General features: G+C 43.1%; 1 protein-coding gene across 7 annotated transcripts in view; it reads right to left on the bottom strand.

Annotated features, from left to right (window-relative positions):
- The window catches only part of IL1R1 (interleukin 1 receptor type 1), a 58,598-nt gene that overhangs the window by 35,308 nt on the left and 4,679 nt on the right, over positions 1-18,611 (bottom strand). For 4 of the 7 annotated variants that reach the window (XM_025039096.1, XM_015596293.2, XM_006920783.3 and 1 more), the window contains exon 1: positions 297-531. The exons of the other annotated variants lie outside the window; for them this stretch is intronic. The gene's annotated coding sequence lies outside the window, so the exon portion shown is untranslated. Of the gene's footprint in view, positions 1-296; positions 532-18,611 lie in introns of those variants that run through there. 7 annotated transcript variants of the gene reach the window in all.

Here is an 18,611-nt window from a genome sequence, read left to right as displayed (position 1 = left end):
GAGACAGAGAGAGACAGAGAGAGACAGAGACAGACCTCCAGAGCCACCAGCAAGTTCCCCAAAAAGGGATCTGAACAACCTCTATCCTGCTCCAAACATGAATAAAATCGAACAAACAAAAAAGAACCCCACAGATTAAACCGCCATCACCTTCCTACACAAGTTGACGGCCAAGGGCAATTTAGAAAACACGCTTTCTACGCGCTGCAGAAGAAAAGCTGACATCGCGAAGATGTCCAAGCCACAGTCAGGCCCCCACGCGCGACCCAGCCCCGCCAGCTCCAGCGTTCTCCTACCTCGATGAGTCCCGTGGGGCGTGCGGGGTCGCAGCCCGCCCTGCCCGCCGCCCAGGATACAGAGCGAGGGTGCTCCGGGCTCGGCGCACGGCCGTCACATTCCCGCCGGTTCTAGGGGCGCTGGCCGGGCCGCGCTCGCTCCTCCGGCCGCCACCGCTCGCTCCCAGCGGGCTCAGGGCCGCGAGCACCAGCAGCGCCCGCCTTGCGCGCCGGGACTGCGGGGCGCGGCTCCGGCTCCAGCCCCGACGGCGCGGGGGCGGGCAGCTGGGCGGAGACCGCTCTGCAGGGACAGACTGCGGGCTGCGAGTCAGCTGGCCTGATGCCCCACCCCCGCCCGGATCTCTACACCACGCTGCCCTGAGCCCGGCATTCCCGTGGGGCCCGCGCTCCACTGGGCACTGGGAGGCTGCCGCACACTCCCAAACCACGACCCAGCTCCTGGAGGGACAACGACAGCAATGCCACCCAAAGAGAGTTGAGACTACTCACGTAGACATCGCGACCTGGCTGCAACCCAGCGGTGGGGTCCTGGACATGAGACCCCGAGGCAAACACACTTTTGTACCCAGAGCCTGAGAGAAGAGACACCGTCCTAGATCTCTCAGACTGACTGGCTCAGTGAACTTGAACAAGTCACTCACTTCTTTGTACGTCCGTTTCCTCTTCTGTGAAGGGGATCATAATGGCTCCCATCTCACGGAATGTTTGGGAAGATTAAATGAGCAGTTACTGTAAACCACTGCCTGGCACAGAGTCGATACTACACTAGAGTCACCTGACGCTTTTATTGTTATTGCTATGCGCCCAAATGAAAAAGCAGCTTAGAGGTGGTACAACTTTGATATCAGGCTTCTTGGCCAGACCAGGTATTATAAGTTTCAGCTTAAAACCCACTTACCCCTACCAGCTCATTTTGCAAATGAGAGTTTGTTCTTACTCAGAGAAATGCCACGATGAATGGCCAGGTTCACAGTGCAGGGAGGGAAGGATGCCCAGGTCCTGGCAGTGGCTGGCTGGCTTGGGCTCCAAGCCCAACAGCCAGGAGCTTGAAGCTTGCTCTTCCTCTGCCACTTTGTGCCTCCAACAAGTGACTGGAGCTAAGCTTGTTTGGAGGACTTACTGGACCATCTTTGGAGGAGGCACTGAATAAATAAATGTTTGCTTCCTTCCTAACAGAACACACCATCCCTTACTGTATTCCTTCCAGGCTGGGCAGGCGCTTATTTCCCTACCCTATCCCTTGATATCTCCAAGGGATTGAGGTACACTGGGCCACCCCACATAATTCTGGGCTGGAAGAAAGCATAAAGGAATAAGCCACAATAATTGTCAGCCCCAACGCTGCCTTGTGGCCTGGCATGTTGACTGTTATCCTTTTTTTTTTTTTTTTTTTTTTTTAATCTAGTTTCAACGCTCTTATGGTTCCTCATTCTCAGGGGCACAGACTCAAATCTGAATCAGAAGTTCCATCTCTTAGTGTCCCTTTTTAGAGTGCTGGTTCTCAAAACCTTGACTACACACAAGGATTCCTGGGGCAGATCTGGACCAGCACTGTTACTATCTTCAAGCCATGTCACAACCTCTGGGACTGGAGCCCAAATGCCACTGTTTGTAAAGCTCCCAGCCAATTCCCCTATGCAGCCAGGGTTGTAAACAACTGTCCCTTGGAGCCCCCCAGTGGTGCCCTAATTTAGAACCCTTCACCTGAAGCTGCTTCGATGCAGTGCTTCCAAGTCAATGAATCCTAAAAGAGGTGGGCTTGCCCCAACGGTGCAGAGCTAGCCCAGAAGCTGTATGTTGGTGAACATAAATTCATCTTACTGTTTAGGTAATGAAGGTTTTTAAATAGTTTTCAAGTAGCAAGTAAAATTGATTTGTGCAATAAAATAATAAGGAAATAAAAATTACACTTATCTTTTATTTTTCTTTACATTCTGATGCCTCACACCCACCCTTACTCCAACTGCCCTGTTAAAAACATGGGCACCTAGACCCAGGTAGGATTCTCAAGCACCTTCTCCCTACAAATGGGGATGGGGTTTGAAGACCTCCCCACCCATAACCACTCTTCTGTCTGGGACCTTGAATTCACCTCCACCCTCACTCAACCATGCTGACCACTTTCCCTGACTCTCCTCCCTTCGTTTCCTTTCCTAGGTAACTTAGGTGTCCACCTGTCTTGCTCCACTCCCTGGGTTGGAGGCTTCATGAGGGGCAGACTGTTACTCCTATGTCATTCTGTGCCCTGGTCTCAGCATCACACAAATGCTCTGAATGTGAGTGTGTGCTTCAGTGTAAGACACATCACTTCTTGAAGATGGTAACAGTTGTTGGACAAAAACTTATGGGTAACAGAAATACCATCTGTAGACTCAGGACACCTTCTAGATTGTGCCTCCCTCACTACTGTCTCACCTCTAAAACTCTTCATTTGAAAGACTTGACTGTCTGCTACCCCTGGGACATCTTCTTTAAGAGACTATACTCCTTGAGCGTTTTCAGTCTTCCCCTACATGTCAAGCTGCTCAGATCATGGAACCCTCTTAGGTATTTCTCATAATGCACATGAAACAAAGTCATGTTGACCGGTCTAAAATGATCTGATGATCTGAAACATAAAACATTTCCTGTGGCTTATGCGACAGGACATTTTGAAGGATTGTCCATTATAAACATGAACACTGGCTTGAAAACTTTCAAGAGGAAGCATTTTGGGGCTTGTTTTATTGAATTCCTCAAAGCCATAGTGTTGGAGAACTTTGAACATAGAGTTTAGATTATAAACCACTGAGTTTAAAAGAATCTATGGTAATGTAAAGATATGGGTTTTCCCACTCGAAGGAGCAGAGTTGACCAACAGCTGGGGAGAAGAACAGAGTAGAGCTGACGGTGTTTATCAACCCTGAAAAGTCTCTCAGAGATGGCACAGTGCCGCCATTCTCCAGCACCTCCAAACAAGAGGAACCCTGGCCTCCTCCTGAGACAGGAGACTGATGGGAATCCTGGAAGAGAGGGGCATTATTGGGATCCCCAGGGCATAACACTTGACACTACCAATGTCATTCTAAAGTCCTGTGTCCAGCATGGTCTGGGTCAAGGCACAGTCCTGACAGAGGAACTGCCTGAGCTTCAGAACAAGCTATTTAACCAATTCCACTGCTTTCCAGGGTATTCAGAGTCTCCAAGTCCTTAAAGGGGACTGCAAAAGGGCTGAGCAGACCAACATCGAGAAGAGCCCTTGTCGGTGAGCAGTGATGTCAGCTGAGGTCTGCAAGGCCTTTGGTGTGATGCTGAGACCAGGGCAGAGAGTGATGTAGGAGTAACAGACCTGGCTCTCCCTGGAGGCCAAGATGAGGCTTAAGCTGCCCATGCCCTTCGCCTCCACCACCACCAAAGAACTCAGTGACCACCCAGAGACAAAAAGGGCTTTGGAAAAGGAAGAATTCTGAATAGATTGTGCTGGGTCCCCAAAGAGACTGAATCTTGAACCAGTGGAGGCTCAACAACACTGAAATGGCAAGATTTTTTTTTTTCCTGGCCTAGATGGAAATGAGGATTCATGAGCTAAATTGATTTTAATTGTGGGAAATAAAAAAGATTACATTCTTGCACACAGAATTGCAAGAAAGCAATTCTGTGATTCTTGCTAAGTCTATTTTTTGATATTTATGAAACTGCCAGTAACCGCTCACAGAACCACAGTGTTCCCTGAGATAGATTTAAAAACCACTGTCCTAGATGGACTTCCTTCTACAGCCTCATTTTCTGAACCTTTTACACATTTTCCATCTACTGACCTCCAAAAAACCACTTTTTTAAATCTATGTATCTTATTACTTCTCATCACTTCAACTTCTCAGTTTTTATCAACTCAACACTCTTTATTTCTCCTAGTAGTTGTATGTGGACTTTTAGGATCATCTTTCTATTCAGACTCCTCTGATTGTGCAAGACCTGGACAAGTCAGAAAGCCACATGTGTACTGGATGTGAGAGCTGTTGAGAAAGTGTAAAATATGATAGATTGCCATGGGCAATGGACTATTTCTTCACCTCTTTGGGAGATGAGCAAGAAAAGACGGACATGGCAGGCAGCCCTGCCAACATTTGTTCTAATTGCAGCTTTAATCATGCTCAGTGAGGCAAATGACTGAAAGAAGTGTCTTGCACCAGGTTTTCCTCATGCTAATACGGAAACAGCACAGCAAGTTCCAGAGGAGAATGAATTGGGATCCTCAAAGAACCTTTGCACCTAACAGAACTGGACTGGTGGCCTCTTTCTTATGCCATCTGTCTTTCATATGATGACTGCTTTGACACTTGAAACTTAAAGCACCAAACCATCCATCACCAAGCAAAAGGCAGCCATTACCAGCTTACCCACGTCATCCAAGAAAGGCCCATCACAACCTCTGTGCTTAGTCGTATGTGAGACACATAGAAGTATTGCCTTCTTTATATTCATTTCTAAATATAATGTTTTTTCCCTTGTAATTCTACAGTTTCACCGTCTTTGGTTCTCTTCAAGTTTCTGTAATTCTAAGTTTTGTCACTTTCCCTTTTCCACAAGCACCTACCAAAATCCAGACTTTCATGTTTCAGCCTTTCAGTTCTTTGATCCTTTATGAACATAACTGCCAATTTATTTTCTCTAAGTTGTTTCCTTTTAATATAATAGATTAAAGATGGCTGTAAATTCTTTGCTCCTCCTTCAATTAGGAGGTGAAGTCTCATCACCTCCCTTGAAAACTGCGCTAGCCTCAGTGACTTAACACAACCAATTTCAACCAATAGAATGAGGTAGAATTGACTTTTAGGGACTTCTGAGGCCAGATATTCAAAAACCTTCCAGTTTCTTCCTGGGCTTCTTGGAATATTCATTCTTGGTGCCCAAAGCTGCCATGTAAGAAGTATTACTATCCTAAGCTGCTGTACTATCAGAAATCCCAAGCCACGTGGAGGCCACATGGAAGTATGCCAGTCCGCAGCCCCAGCTGACAGCCAGAACCAACTCCAGGCATGGGAGCACGCCATCTTGGATATCAAGTCTGTCGACCCTAACCAGCAGCTTTCCAACTACGTCCATAGGAGAGGCCCCAAAGGAGAACCACCCAGCAGAGTCTCATCAACCCACAGAACCATGAACAATAATAATACATTATTGTTTTAAGTCACTGAGTTTGTTGATAAGCAAAGCAATGATCATACTCAAAAATGTGTCATGATTCTCCATGGCCCATCCTGTACCATATAGAATCAGCCTAGCAAGCAAGGTATCTCAGAATTAAATGGCAGCATCACCTGTGAACACTGCCCAGAGGTATGGAGGACTTCCTTGACATTATTATTATGATTATCTCACCAGCAAACAAAGGAGAAATGAGAGCTAGGACTTGGTCAAAGAGATTTATCTGTACACACTCTTAGAATATTTAGACGCAAGCATTTTTAGAATAAAAGAAGAAGTAGCTCTAACCTTATACTTTTCAGCAAATGCTAACTACAGGAATGATTTAGTGTCTAGTGTTATTATTCAATGATTTTCCAAGAAGCAGTGCAACCCGTGAGAAGTAAGCCTCCACCAGCAAAAATACTTGGGAGAGTAAAAAGCAAGTCACTACTTCTGACAACAAAAGCAGAAGAAAAATCTGGTCAGACTCGGGAATGCCATATTTATTGAATTACTTACCTAATGTCCAAAGATTATGTTAACACTTAACACTTCCTCTTTCTCATCTTTCCTTTGAACAAATAACTGGGCGATACCTTAGCAGCAGGTGAACTTCTATCCAACAGTAATTGCATGACTGCCCTGAGAGAGACAGGAATCGGGAAAGCTCTCTGCCTTGGGTTCAAGGGATGGAAGAAGAGTACATAGTAGCACTGATTCCTTCTTTGCCTCTCACATCCTCATAAGTAAATCACTGAATTAAGAGCCTGGATGGTGGGTGCTGATCTGTTTCTACTCTGGGTTAGTTAGACCTGTTGATGACCTCAGCTTACGATCTAGAATGCAGCTGGTATTGTCCTCAGAGGAGGCCAATGCCACTGGGCCTTGAGTAGCAAAAGCGGAAGCCTATTGTCTCAATTCCCCAATAGCAGCGTAAAGATTCGGGATCCAGATTGGACCAGACTTTCGGTAGGAAACACAGATCTCTTGAGTGTGATTTATGCATGGGCTCTCAGAAGGTGGCTCCAAGGATTCTCTCTCATATTCCTCTAGATCCGCCCTCTCCAATAGGTGTAGCTTCTAGAAACATGAAGCTATTTAAATATTTAAAATTAAATAAAATTAAAAACCCAGTTCCTTAGTCACACTAGCCACACATCACTACTGGCTACCATATTGAACAGCCCAGCCATAGACATCTCTACCACTGCGAACTGTTCTAATGGACATTGCTGCTCTAAAATTTAGACAATTCAGGGCCTCTGGAACAGGCATCATTCTCCAGCTAGCTAGTTTTCATCTAGAATAGATATTCTGCTCATTTTACATTTATACCTGAACAGAAATCTTCTTCACACCTTCCCCTTTTCTTTCGATCAACCATGTTTTCATTCAGTCTGTCTTTCATTGTTCAGCTAAATCATACCTGCTCATACTTTCCCTCATGAGAAATATTGGTCTGTAGTTTTTCCTCTTGTAATCTCCTGTTTGGTTTTGATATCCAAGTAATGCTAGCCTCGTAGAGTTGGGAAGAACTCATGAGTTGGAAAGAATTTACTCCTCCTCAATTTTCTGGAAGAGTTCGTATGGAATTGATATAATTTCTCCCTTAAGTGTTTGATAGAATTCACCAAGAAAGTTATTTGGGCCTAAAGTTTTCTTTGTGGAAAGATTTTTAACTACAAATTCAATTTCTTTAATAGATAGAGGGCTATTCAAGTTATCTATTTCTTCTTGAGTATCTTTCAAAGAATTTATCCATTTCACTTCAGTGCCAATGCTTTTTTGCGTAATTTTGTTCCTAACATTCTGTTATTATTCTTTCAAAATTTGTAGTGTAGTGCAGTGATATCATCTAATTCCTACTATTGATGTTTCTGTCTCTGTCTTTTATTCTTAATCATTCTGGCTAAAGATTTGTTAATTTTATTGATCTTCTCAAAGAATCAGCTTTTAGTGTCCTTGATTTTCTCTATTGTATTTTTGTTTTCTACTTAATTGTTTTCTGTTTCAATCTGTCTTATTTCTCTTTGCAGATCTGAAGTTTTCTTGTTACAGCTGTGTGCTCTCCAACATTCTTCCCATGAACTGGAGCTGCCTCAGACACCCTTGGCTCTCAGCTCTGTCTCATCAATTCAGGAAGTTTGCTGAGTTGTGCTTGGGTCCCCCTTCCCTATGGAAATGGATGGACACTCTTCCATGGCCTGGCAACTCTCAAGTTAATAAGCAGAAGCAATTGTAGGGCTCACCTCATTTGGTTCCTATCTCTTAGAGATCACTCTCCTTCGCTGGCTGATGTCCAACATCTTAAATGCCCTAGTTTCATGTATTTTACACAATTTGGGAGGTTGTCTCTGATGCAAAAGTGAATCCAGGCCCTATTGTTCAATCTTGGTTTGTAGCAGAAGTCTGCTACATAGTTTCTGAAGTTCATAAATATGACAGTCAGCCGTAACCATATCAAAAATTTTTTGCACATCGCAAAAAGTTTTTAATTTTAGTTGGAAAAGTTTTGAAATATTTATAAAACATAACACAGAATTAATAAATGTTGGCCAAATCCAGGCTTTTTTTTTTTTTTGTGACGAGGGTGGGATTCGAACCTAAGGACCAAGACTTTTGAGGAAGTAAATTGTGAATGACATCAGGTAAAGGACAACTTTGGTCCTAGAGGCAGAGGAGCCAGTTGTGAGGCACTAGCCTGAATGGAAAAACTCTCAAGCTTGCGCCACTTGACTTAGAAAGGAAAGAACAATTGTGAAGGAAAGAGAGATAGAAAGAAGGAAAGGAATGATGGAGGAAAGAAGGGAAGGGAAAAATGGAAGAAGGGAGAACTATGAAGTCTAAAGAGCCCAATCCTCTATCTCCAAGTTTGCCAAACCCAAGACTTTTGAAGGACAAATTATTAGCAATTGTGATTGCTTGAATACAGGCATCCTGAAGGAGAAGTTGAGAGGAAATTCTAAAAGTATTTTAAAAATGTTAAGGAGAAAAAGTTATTCTACATGAGTGACTCTCAAAGGTCCCTAAGACCCTTTCAGGGGCCCACAAGGTCAAAACTACTTTGAAAATAATTTAAGGATGGTGTGTGCCTTCTTCACACACATTCTCTCATGAGTGTACATTTTTGGAAGCTAAATGATGTATTTCTAATTTTTTTGTTTTCAAAATATAATTATTTTTACAAAAATAGATGTTATTTCTGTTAACAGGTAATGCATTCATTGTTACTCTTAAATGATCAATAAAAATTTATTTTATTATTGATACAAATAAATCTCTTTAAAGTTCTCAATAATTTTTAAAAGTGTATAGAGACCCTTAAAATGAAAAACAGCCTAAAGTATGTAGTAGCTGCCATAGGTTGGAGCCCAGCTATGCAGTGCTGAGCAAGTCACTGAACTTCTGTGTCTCAGTTTCCTTAACGGTAGATTTAATGTTATTAATAGTCCCCACTTTATTGGATTGTTGTGAGAACTGAATAAATTAATATGTAAAAAGCAGTTAAAAATCATCTGACACATAGTCAATGGCAGAGATATTCGTTATATGCCATACATTAGTGATGTTCGGGGAAACTACTCAAGCTTTTCGAACCTATGAAATGGATATAAAAATTCCTGCCCAGTTACTTTGGAGAGTTATTGAGAAAATTACAGATAATTAACGTACCTGACAGTATTTTAACTGAATCATATTATACAAATAAGCAAATATTACTGAAGCTGTATTAGACATAAACTCCTAATGTGATGTCATTTTGGAACGGGGAGTTTTCTGGCAAAGAGTAGATTGGTATTTCTGGCTAAAAGAGTCACACTAGTCACCACAGCTGCTAAATTCCTCATTCCAAAAAGATCAAACAAAACATACATTTAAAAAGCAGGGTATTTCTACACACTCACTCAAGTCTAAAGCAACCAAGTGTGAAATGTATAAATAACTTGGTGTCTGAGTGATAGGACAGTAAATTTAAGTCAATATCGTGAAGAATTATCAGGAACTGAAATCTAAATGGTAGTCAAAGATAACGAGAAACTTCAAGGAAATAAAAGGTCAGCTTGCAACCAGAAGTTTCTCAATATTCCTTACGTAAACACAGAAATTTAATTACTACCATGCCGAAGTGGTTCTGTTTCTCTTTGTTTTTCATTGTTGAATCATTTCCTGTCTTGACAAAGGCAATACCTCTTTTCCATTCTCCCTACACTTCTAAACTTCAGATCACTATTGCGAAAGCAATCCCCCTCCTCATTGCAAAATAGGTATCCCAAGCCATTAAATGTCACACGCACACATGTATATGTGCACACACACGCACATGCACACACATGTCTACCATATCTGAAGTCCTTATTGGTATTTCATAGCTCGTGTCATTATCTAGCTTACTGTATTACTTTGTGATCTTGTTCATTAACCGTTTGCCTCTACTATAATGTGAACACCATGAAGGTAGAGTTTTGTTCTATTTTGTTCACTATTGTATTATCACTGTCTGGAAGAAAGCCTGCATGTGCTAAGTGCATTTTAAATAATTTATAGGAGGGAGGGAAGGAAGGAGAAGGGGAGGAATCATTTTACTCTGCACATTGAAAGTCCTTGCACTTGATTTCAGTAGTTTTCGACCTTTCCATTCAATAATACCTCATTTTCTTTGCCCCAATTCGTTTTCACAACCAGTTATCATCCTCTTGGCCATGTTTATTTTGTCTCCCCATGCCCTATCAATGCATATATGCGGGCCTTTAGTTTTAGGATAACTTATCTGTCCTGGATCCTTCCAAAGTAGGTAGGGAGCTGACTCAGCGAAAGGGACATCAAAAGATGGAGACCTGGAGCAAAGTGTTTCTCGCCTGAACATGGGAGGGAGCAGAGCAAAGAAAGCCAAAGCCCAACTCATCAATCAGCCATCTCCAAGGCTGCCACACCCAAAGGCCCAGAAGAGGTATTTACATAGGAGCTTAGACCAGCGGCTTCAATTCATGGCTTGTCTTTTGGGCGAATAATTGGACTGGGAAGAGAACTGACACTAAAGCCCCCCTCCTTCAAACCCAGGTTTGAAGATGGCCTTACCTGTGGAGTCACTTGTCTCTAAGGCTTGGCTCTCATCATACAGACCCTGGAATTCAGGCCTCTCAGCATCTTAAACTCATAATGTTCTTATGAGACAGATGTGTAAGTCTAGAAGGGAATTTCAACTTCTCAGTTTAAAATAAAACCTATCACTGCCAAAGGAACAAGTTGTTGCTATTCACTCACAGCATGTTTTCTTCTCCAGGAAGGACACATTGGGAAACCAAGATGCCTTCAGAAGTTGTCTTAATGATCAAGGAATGAGGCAGGAGTGGGATCCTAGTGCTTAACACCATCAGTCTCAGAGGCCTTCATCCTCACCCTGCACCAAGGCCTCTCAGGTGCTGTGACTTCATGGTCTGAGAGGGCACTGTCCCATTATCTGGGAGGCCTTATGTCTTGCTCCATAGCAGGCCAGGCCTCTTTGAGATGGACACATTTTTTTCTTTAGCTATATTCCAGAGCATAGCATAGAAGCCAGTTCATTGCAGTAAGGCGGTCCAGTCTTACTTCTAGTGATTCAAAGGGTGATCTTCTGTGCTGGGAATCACATGTTTTGAACATATGAAACAAATGTGTGTTCTTTCCTGGTCACCCTTTAATTATTTCTGGTTGCCCAGTGGCTTCATACCTTGGAAGGAGAAGCACCCATTACTTCAGGGAGCAGAAGATGGAGGAAAGAACAAAGAAGCTAATGCTGGTGTTTAAACTTCAGAAGAGAGTTTAAGTCCATGCTTAAACTCTCAATAGCTTAAGCTAAAATGTTATTAATTGTAATATGCACAATGGGAAAAAAAAAGTGCTGCCAAGTAACTATGACCTATCATCTATTAATAGATGAAAATATGTGGTGAAAAACTGTGCCAGGTACAGAGAGAAAAGGAGTTTATTTGGAATGCATTAAACTGAGCTTTACATCCCAAGGGTCAAGGATCAAGACTGGACTCATAAGCCAAAGAATAAGCAAGGCTAGACCGGGACAGTGGGCAGTGGAGCTCATTTGCCACGTAGCTGGGGCACGGAAGATGTCCTGTGACTGACAGGAAGAGCCCACAGAAGGAGGCAAAGGAGGAAGCAGGAGCTTAGCTCTCATGGCAAAGTCTGGAAGAGGGGGTAGAAACCTGTGGTCACTGAGAACAGTAAGAAGCAGAACTGAGAAACTATACACATGCAAATTTTATCTAGAAAAATGCTAGCCTGCTCCTAAAGAAAACACTAGGACCAAGTATAGAAAGTCTGCTAATGTGATTTCACCTATTTCTTCCAATGGGAGAAAAAAATGAACCCAAGATGTTTGGAAGACACAAACGTTTTTTTGTACCCTCTAACCTAACACAGTGCAAAGCACTTCATGAATACTTTTTAATACTTTAAAATCACACTTAAACAAAGTGATTGCAACTCCAGGAAATCGATCTCTATCTAGTCCCCTTTCTGCATCACTAGCAGCATTTATAGACTTTCTTATAAAGAAAATTCCCAAAATACACCTAGGAGCACTGAGATGTAATAAAATTAATCCAGAAACATCATTTACAGAAGTGCATTGGCCATTTACACCAAAACCTGGCTGACCTTTATATTTTATATTTGTTATTTTGAAAAGAAGGGAGAAAAGAAGCAGTTACCATATTTACTGAAGAGTCAATGTGGCAAAAATCATTAAGTAATGCCGTGCTCACCATCAAACCTCTTAATGGCTGCACGATCTTTTCAGACTCAGAGTTTTCACTGTTACTGATAGAGACACCACCATTCTGTGTGTGAGAAGAGGGGAAAGCTCTTCAATTTCTTCCTCAAGAGGGCTGGGGAGGGACAAGGAAAGTGTTCGAAGTTAGAGAAAAGGGAAGAGATGAATAAGGCAACAACTAGAAAAAGTCTGAACCACCCCATGCAATAAACCCAATGAAAACCGACGTGTGTAACCTCACAGGCTTCTTGTCCACCCTGACAAACCACAGCATTAGAAACAATATGCTTTTCTTCCACACAATCCAGACTAGCCAGATAAAGAGTGCTGGGCAATCTCGGACTTACCCTGTTCTTTAGTTTTCGCCATCAAAACCTTCCAGGCAGGGTTGCCCACTGCCTCCAGGATAAACCCCAGACAACTGGATCTCACGTTCCAGACCCACCTTGATCTCCCTGGATCCTACCTTTTAGACAGTTTCCCTCCTGGCCCTTGATGCTTCTTGGCTTCGGTCAAACACCACCCCAATCCCCTTGATGGTTCCCCATCACTGACTCTTCCCTCTACCCAGAATGTTGTCTGTCCATCTTTCTCCTCCAACTCAGTTCCCTCCTCCTCATCCTTGCAAACCCACCCTAAATTCTGATACTCCTTCCAAGGCGTGTGCTAGGTCTTCTCACCCCTTTGACTGGGCGAAAAGTCAGTTATCTCCCCTCTCTGAACCGTGGGCTTCACCTTCCCCTCCCGATGGCATGGGCAACCCCCATTTTGCAGCATTTCAGTTCTCTCCCCGATACACAGTCCAATGCTTAAAGCCTGGCTCTTTCTCCTTAGCTTGAACAGAGCAAATGTTTAAAGCTCTGCCAATTGAATGAAAGTGACTACATTTACATGGCAGCTGATCCTTTAACAAGGTTTGAACTGCATGAGGCCACTTATACGCAGATTCTTTTCCAAAAAATACTGTAAGTATATTTTCTCTTGATTATGATAGCATTTTCATTTCTCTAGCATACTTTATTATAAGAATACATACAATATGTAATATAACATATAAAATATGAATTGACTGTTTATGTTATCAGTAAGGCTTCCGGTCAACAGCAGGTTTGTAAGTGTTAGGTTTGTAAGTGTCAAAAAATTATATATGGAGGATGCAGGGGTAGTGCCCCAACCCCCACATTGTTCAAGGGCCAGCTGTTCTTATGCCCACCATGCCTTAGAAAATTCAAACCACACTGACAAGATAGAGAGCCTTTGATAACTTGCAGAGATGAGGTTCTCTGGGAAAAGTCCACCAGCAGGCAGGATTTGGCAATCTCTCAGGATAGCCTTGTTCTAGCCAGCCTCTTTTTTACTTGATAAGTTACTGAATTCATGGCTGTCTACTTCCTGGGTCAGTGGTTCTCAATCCACATTATACCAGCTACACAGTATAATCACCTTGAGAGTTTTTTAAAATTTTTATGCCAAGGCAGCATCCCAGACCAACTGCATCACAACCTCTTGGGGTGTGGGGAGCAGGCATTAGTATTTTCTAAGGCTCCTCAGGTGATTTCCATACACAGCCAGGATTGACAATTGCTGGCCTAGATCACAGAGGGATCAAAGTCAGGAGCGGTTTGTTCGGTTTGTACGTAATGCAGTGGGTTCACTAATGCAGCAGCACTCCTTTTCTACGCTGACCCGGCAGACCAGGACCAGGCCAAGAAAGAGCTCAGCTCCAGGGCCTCGTCCACATGCAGCAGGTTGGCCTGGAACAACGACTTACGATCTGGACCTCAGTTCCAGACTAAAAGAAGTACCTGTGTTCACTGCCCACCCTACCCTTCCCCACCAGCACTTCTCACTTGTCTATGAGTCTAGATTCTGTACACTATGTCACACTGCCTTATGAAATTCTTTTAAAATTTCAACCAGGAAAAAAAAAAAAAACTTAATTCTGATCTTGCAGTTAAATAAATCTCAGAATTTGAGGTCAATGATAAGTATTCAAGCACAGTGAGTGGTGTTGGGTTTAATTTCTCACGTACTGCAATAGCAAAAATGTAACCTCCTTTCTCCCTATGAGTCAGCTCAATAACCCACTGAGTTAATCTAGAGAAATGCTTAAACCTTGAGGGAGATTTATTCAAAAGAGGTAGTCATGGAAAGTTCAAACGAGACTTTTGAAGTCAAGTCTAAGTACACATTCTATCACCACTGACTACGATCATATATTTTTTCCCCAGGAAAGAAATCCTGTGAATCTTTGCCAATAGTTTTACAGATTATCCTCTCTTTGTTTTGATTGTTTTGTTTCCAGCTTTATTAAAATATAGTTCTCATATAACATAACGTCAGTTTAGGGTGTACGTGTTCACTGGGTACATTTACTATTGCAATGTGATTGCCACCACAGCACTAGCTAACATCTCCATTGCATCATATAACCACCACCTCTTGTGGGTGGTGAGAATATTTAAGATCTATTCTCTTTGCAACTATCAAGTATATAACATAGTATTATTAGCTATAATCACCATGCTGCGTATTAGAACCCCCAACTTGCTAACCTTGTATCCTTTGGCCATCTCCCCATTTTTTCCACCTTCAGCCCCTAGTCACGCCACTCCAGTCTTTATTTCTCTGAGTTCAGCTGTTTTAGATTCCACATATAAGTGATGTTACATGTCTTTCTCTGTCTGGCTTATTTCACTTAGCATAATGCCCTCATGTTCCATCTATGTTGTTGCAAATGTCAGGATTTCCTTCTCTCTTGTGGCTGAATAATATTCCAAGATATATATATATCTCACCTACTTTATCCATTTATCCATTGACAGACATTTAGGTTTTGTTCGTATCTTGGCTACCAGAGAAATATCTACCCGGTCCCTATTATACTTGTATTGATCTTAGCTTGTTATTATACATATATTACACTTGTATTGATTTTAGCTCAAATCTTACCTACTAGTCATTTCAGAGGCTAGAATACAAGCTTTGCACATAATATCTTTTTTAAAAATTAGCTTACAGGTACATGTGCTAATTTGGACGATAAATTCCTATCAGAGGTGGTGGAAAGAAGCCTTAATCGTATGCTTTGGCATTCAAGCAGATATGACTGCTCCAACGACATCTTAAAGAGAACTATTCTATAAATTAGCATTTCCCATCTTCAAATCTCCTTAGAATTTTGCACTATGAAATATAAAGACATTTAGGGATCCAGCAGACCCACGTCCAAATCCTGACTCTGCTATTCACTTGCTACCATCGTGAGAAGTAGCCTGCTATCTTGGGGCCTCAATTCCTTCAGAACAAATTGAAAATAATAAAAACCCATGCAAGGAACACATGTAATATCTGCAAAGCACCCAGACCTCACTGGAAGGGGATGGATGGCAGCTGGCACCTGTGCAGAAGGGCTCTGCTCTGTTGATACCTCCAACAGTTGGACAGAACAGCTGCTCAACAGCCTGGAGTAAAGAGATAAAAGGGCAAGAAGTAAAATTGCAGGTAATAAAAGGTCTAGTAAGAGTTACCCAGGATTTCCAGTCAAGTTCTACCCTCTCATTAACTCCGGGAATAGAATTAGGAAAGCCACATCAGTGTTGGGGCAGGGGGGCGGGGGGCGGTGAACTCATGGCTTTGGAATGTGTTGGCTTTGTGACCCACGTGGGAAAATGTTTGTATAAGTGACTGATGCAGCTACACTGTTAACTTCAGCCAAGAAGGATTGTGTTGTCAAGAGGATCAGCATGTTTATAAAAAAGACACAGGATAATTTGTAAGCGTGTTCACTTCCAATAATTTCCTTTCATATGATAAAGAAAAAAAGAGGCAAACTTTCTGCAAAAGACACAAACATGCAATTGCTTAGTTCTATAGCAATGTCATCATTCATTCATTGATTTTGGGGATGTCTGAAATCTTCAGAATCAAACATGTTAAAATCCTCATGAAATGTTAGTCTTTAAAGCAATCATACCATCATTGTGGACAGATTGAACATGGATAAAGGAAAACCAAAAGCCTAAAACCCTGTGAATCCTAAATATTTATTTCGACTATGATGAGCACAGATACATTTCAAGTTTTGTAAATATGATCTGGACTTTTCTTTTATAATCATCCCTTGGCAGCCCCTTTCACCTATTGTTATCATGTCATAACCACCCACCCTCGTGTTGTGTTCATCTGGGCAATTCCGTCTGAGTTAAACACCTGAGATTCACCTGCAGAGTCTCTTCTTCTCGGAAGCAAACCCTGCCCTCTTATCCCTGGACCAGGAGGATCCCTGAGATGTTCACTGATATAGCAGCCTTTCCACTTTCTGCCCAGATAGTCCTACATCCGTGAAAACCTGCATCCCTTACCACCTCTTCTGAGTGGACGATCGCCGAGGTCTTCATCCTAGACACCACACACATATGCGTGCACACACACACACACGCAGACACACACTTAACCCCCACTCTGTTCTGGCTACTCTGTTTTGATGACTTGTGCCATAGGGATGGGCCTGAGTGCCCAATCAACAATACTTTTTCTCAGTCCTCTATGTTTATTTATTCACAATATGGAAGCACCTCTCAGCTTAGAGCCTCACCATCTGGTTGGTCCAGTCCACACCCCTTCTAAGGGCCTTGCCAATGATACAGACTCCTAAGCAAAGAAGCCCCATAATAATGGAACCAGAGGGGCCAGAGGAAAAGAGGCTGCAATTTAGAGAGGGTCCTCTCCTGAGGGCATTAAAGGCTTAGGACTTTTGCTCTATCCTGGAGCACAGACACCCACGGCCTCCGAGTCCAGGGGCCAGTCCCAGCTCTGCCCTTTGCCCACTCTGTGGTCTTGTGGAAAGTTCTTGATTCTTCACCTCTAAAGTTAGGGAATAATCCTTCCCACACCTCCAGAGAAGCTACAGCCCCAAAGGGCTCCCCAGCACCAAGCAGGTCCCCGAGGCAGATTTGCACCTGGCTCACACTGCAAGGCCAAGGTTTTTATCTGGAACCCAGAAATGGCCGAGCCCTCTCTGCTGTCCCCTTCTTGCCTTCCTCTCCATTGCTGACCTTTGATTCTGTCTTAAAACTGACCATGAGCTACTTCGCATTTTCTTCATCTTTGTAATTTCCCTCCCACCTCCTCCTCCTCTCACCGTCTGCAGCACACGGGGCAGGGCTTAACCCAGACTGGACACTCCATAGTAATTTGTCTAAATGATCAATTAATTGAGTGATGTATGAGTTTATAAATGAGAAAGTTCTTCATAAACTGAGTTTTAATTCTGGGAGAGGTAGAATATATTTTTGCGGAACATTTCCATGGCCATATTTAGGCAAAAGCTTTTGTCGCTTGTCACACACACCGGAATTCAGGGCTGGGCAAGAGCGTGCCACGTGCTGGATGTCAGCCTTATACCCTGTGACAACCTTTTGTAGCAAATACAAAAACATCCTCCAGTGCTCGTGCACAGGAGCTGTGTCTCTCTAACATCATATAGGTGAGCATTTACGGTCTTTGAGATGAGACTTTACAGACTCTGCCACCATCTTCCCAGACTGTGGCTAAAGGCTACCTGAAATTCAGAAGAAAATCTGAACTCCTTGCAAGTGGTCCCAAATGCCCATGGTGATCTGGCCCTGCATCTGTCTCCCACTCACTTCCAACCTCTCCGCCACCCATGGACAGTCACATACAGACCCTCTCTCTGTTCCTCTAACACGGCCCTAATGCTGCTGGTTTCTCTGCCCTCAGCCCGTCTGCCTTACCCCTCGTCTCTCCCCCACCATGATGCCCCATCGCCAAGCTAACATAGATCTTGTCCCGTTGGTCACCGTCTCAACAGCCACCTGTCTCTTTTATAGTGTTATTGCTACATGTGCTACTCGAGTTGCTGCCGGACTGTTTTTTGTGAGCCCTGAAGGCAGCAGCCATATCTCCCTTCTGTACTGTGGCATCCCACAGTTAATTTGATGTGGTTAGCTTGAATGGGCCATTGGAAGCCCAGATAGCTGGTTAAACATTGCTTCTGGGTATGTCTGGTAGAGATTAGCATTTGAATTGGTGGACTGAATAAAGCAGATGGCCTTCCCCAGTGAGCGGGCCTCATCTAATCTGTAGAAGACCTAAGAATAACAAAAAGGCAAAGAAAGACTGGATTACCTCTGCCTGAATGCTTAAGCTGGAATGCTGATCTTCCCCTGCCCTTGCTGCTCCAGGTTCTCAGGCCTTCAGACCTGGATGGAGTGTCCAACAGTGGCTCTCTGGCTCTCAGGCCTTGGAAATACACCACTGGCTTTCTTCGGTCTGTGGCTTGCAGATGGCCAGTTGTGGGACTTATCCTTCATAACCGCATGAGCCAATAACTTACCATAAATTTCTTCCTATCCTAT

This window comes from Pteropus alecto, unplaced genomic scaffold, assembly GCF_000325575.1.
Source record: "Pteropus alecto unplaced genomic scaffold, ASM32557v1 scaffold288, whole genome shotgun sequence".
Taxonomy (NCBI): Eukaryota; Metazoa; Chordata; class Mammalia; order Chiroptera; family Pteropodidae; genus Pteropus; species Pteropus alecto.
Note: the sequence above shows the minus strand (reverse complement) of the source record. Positions and strands in the feature narration are given on the sequence as shown.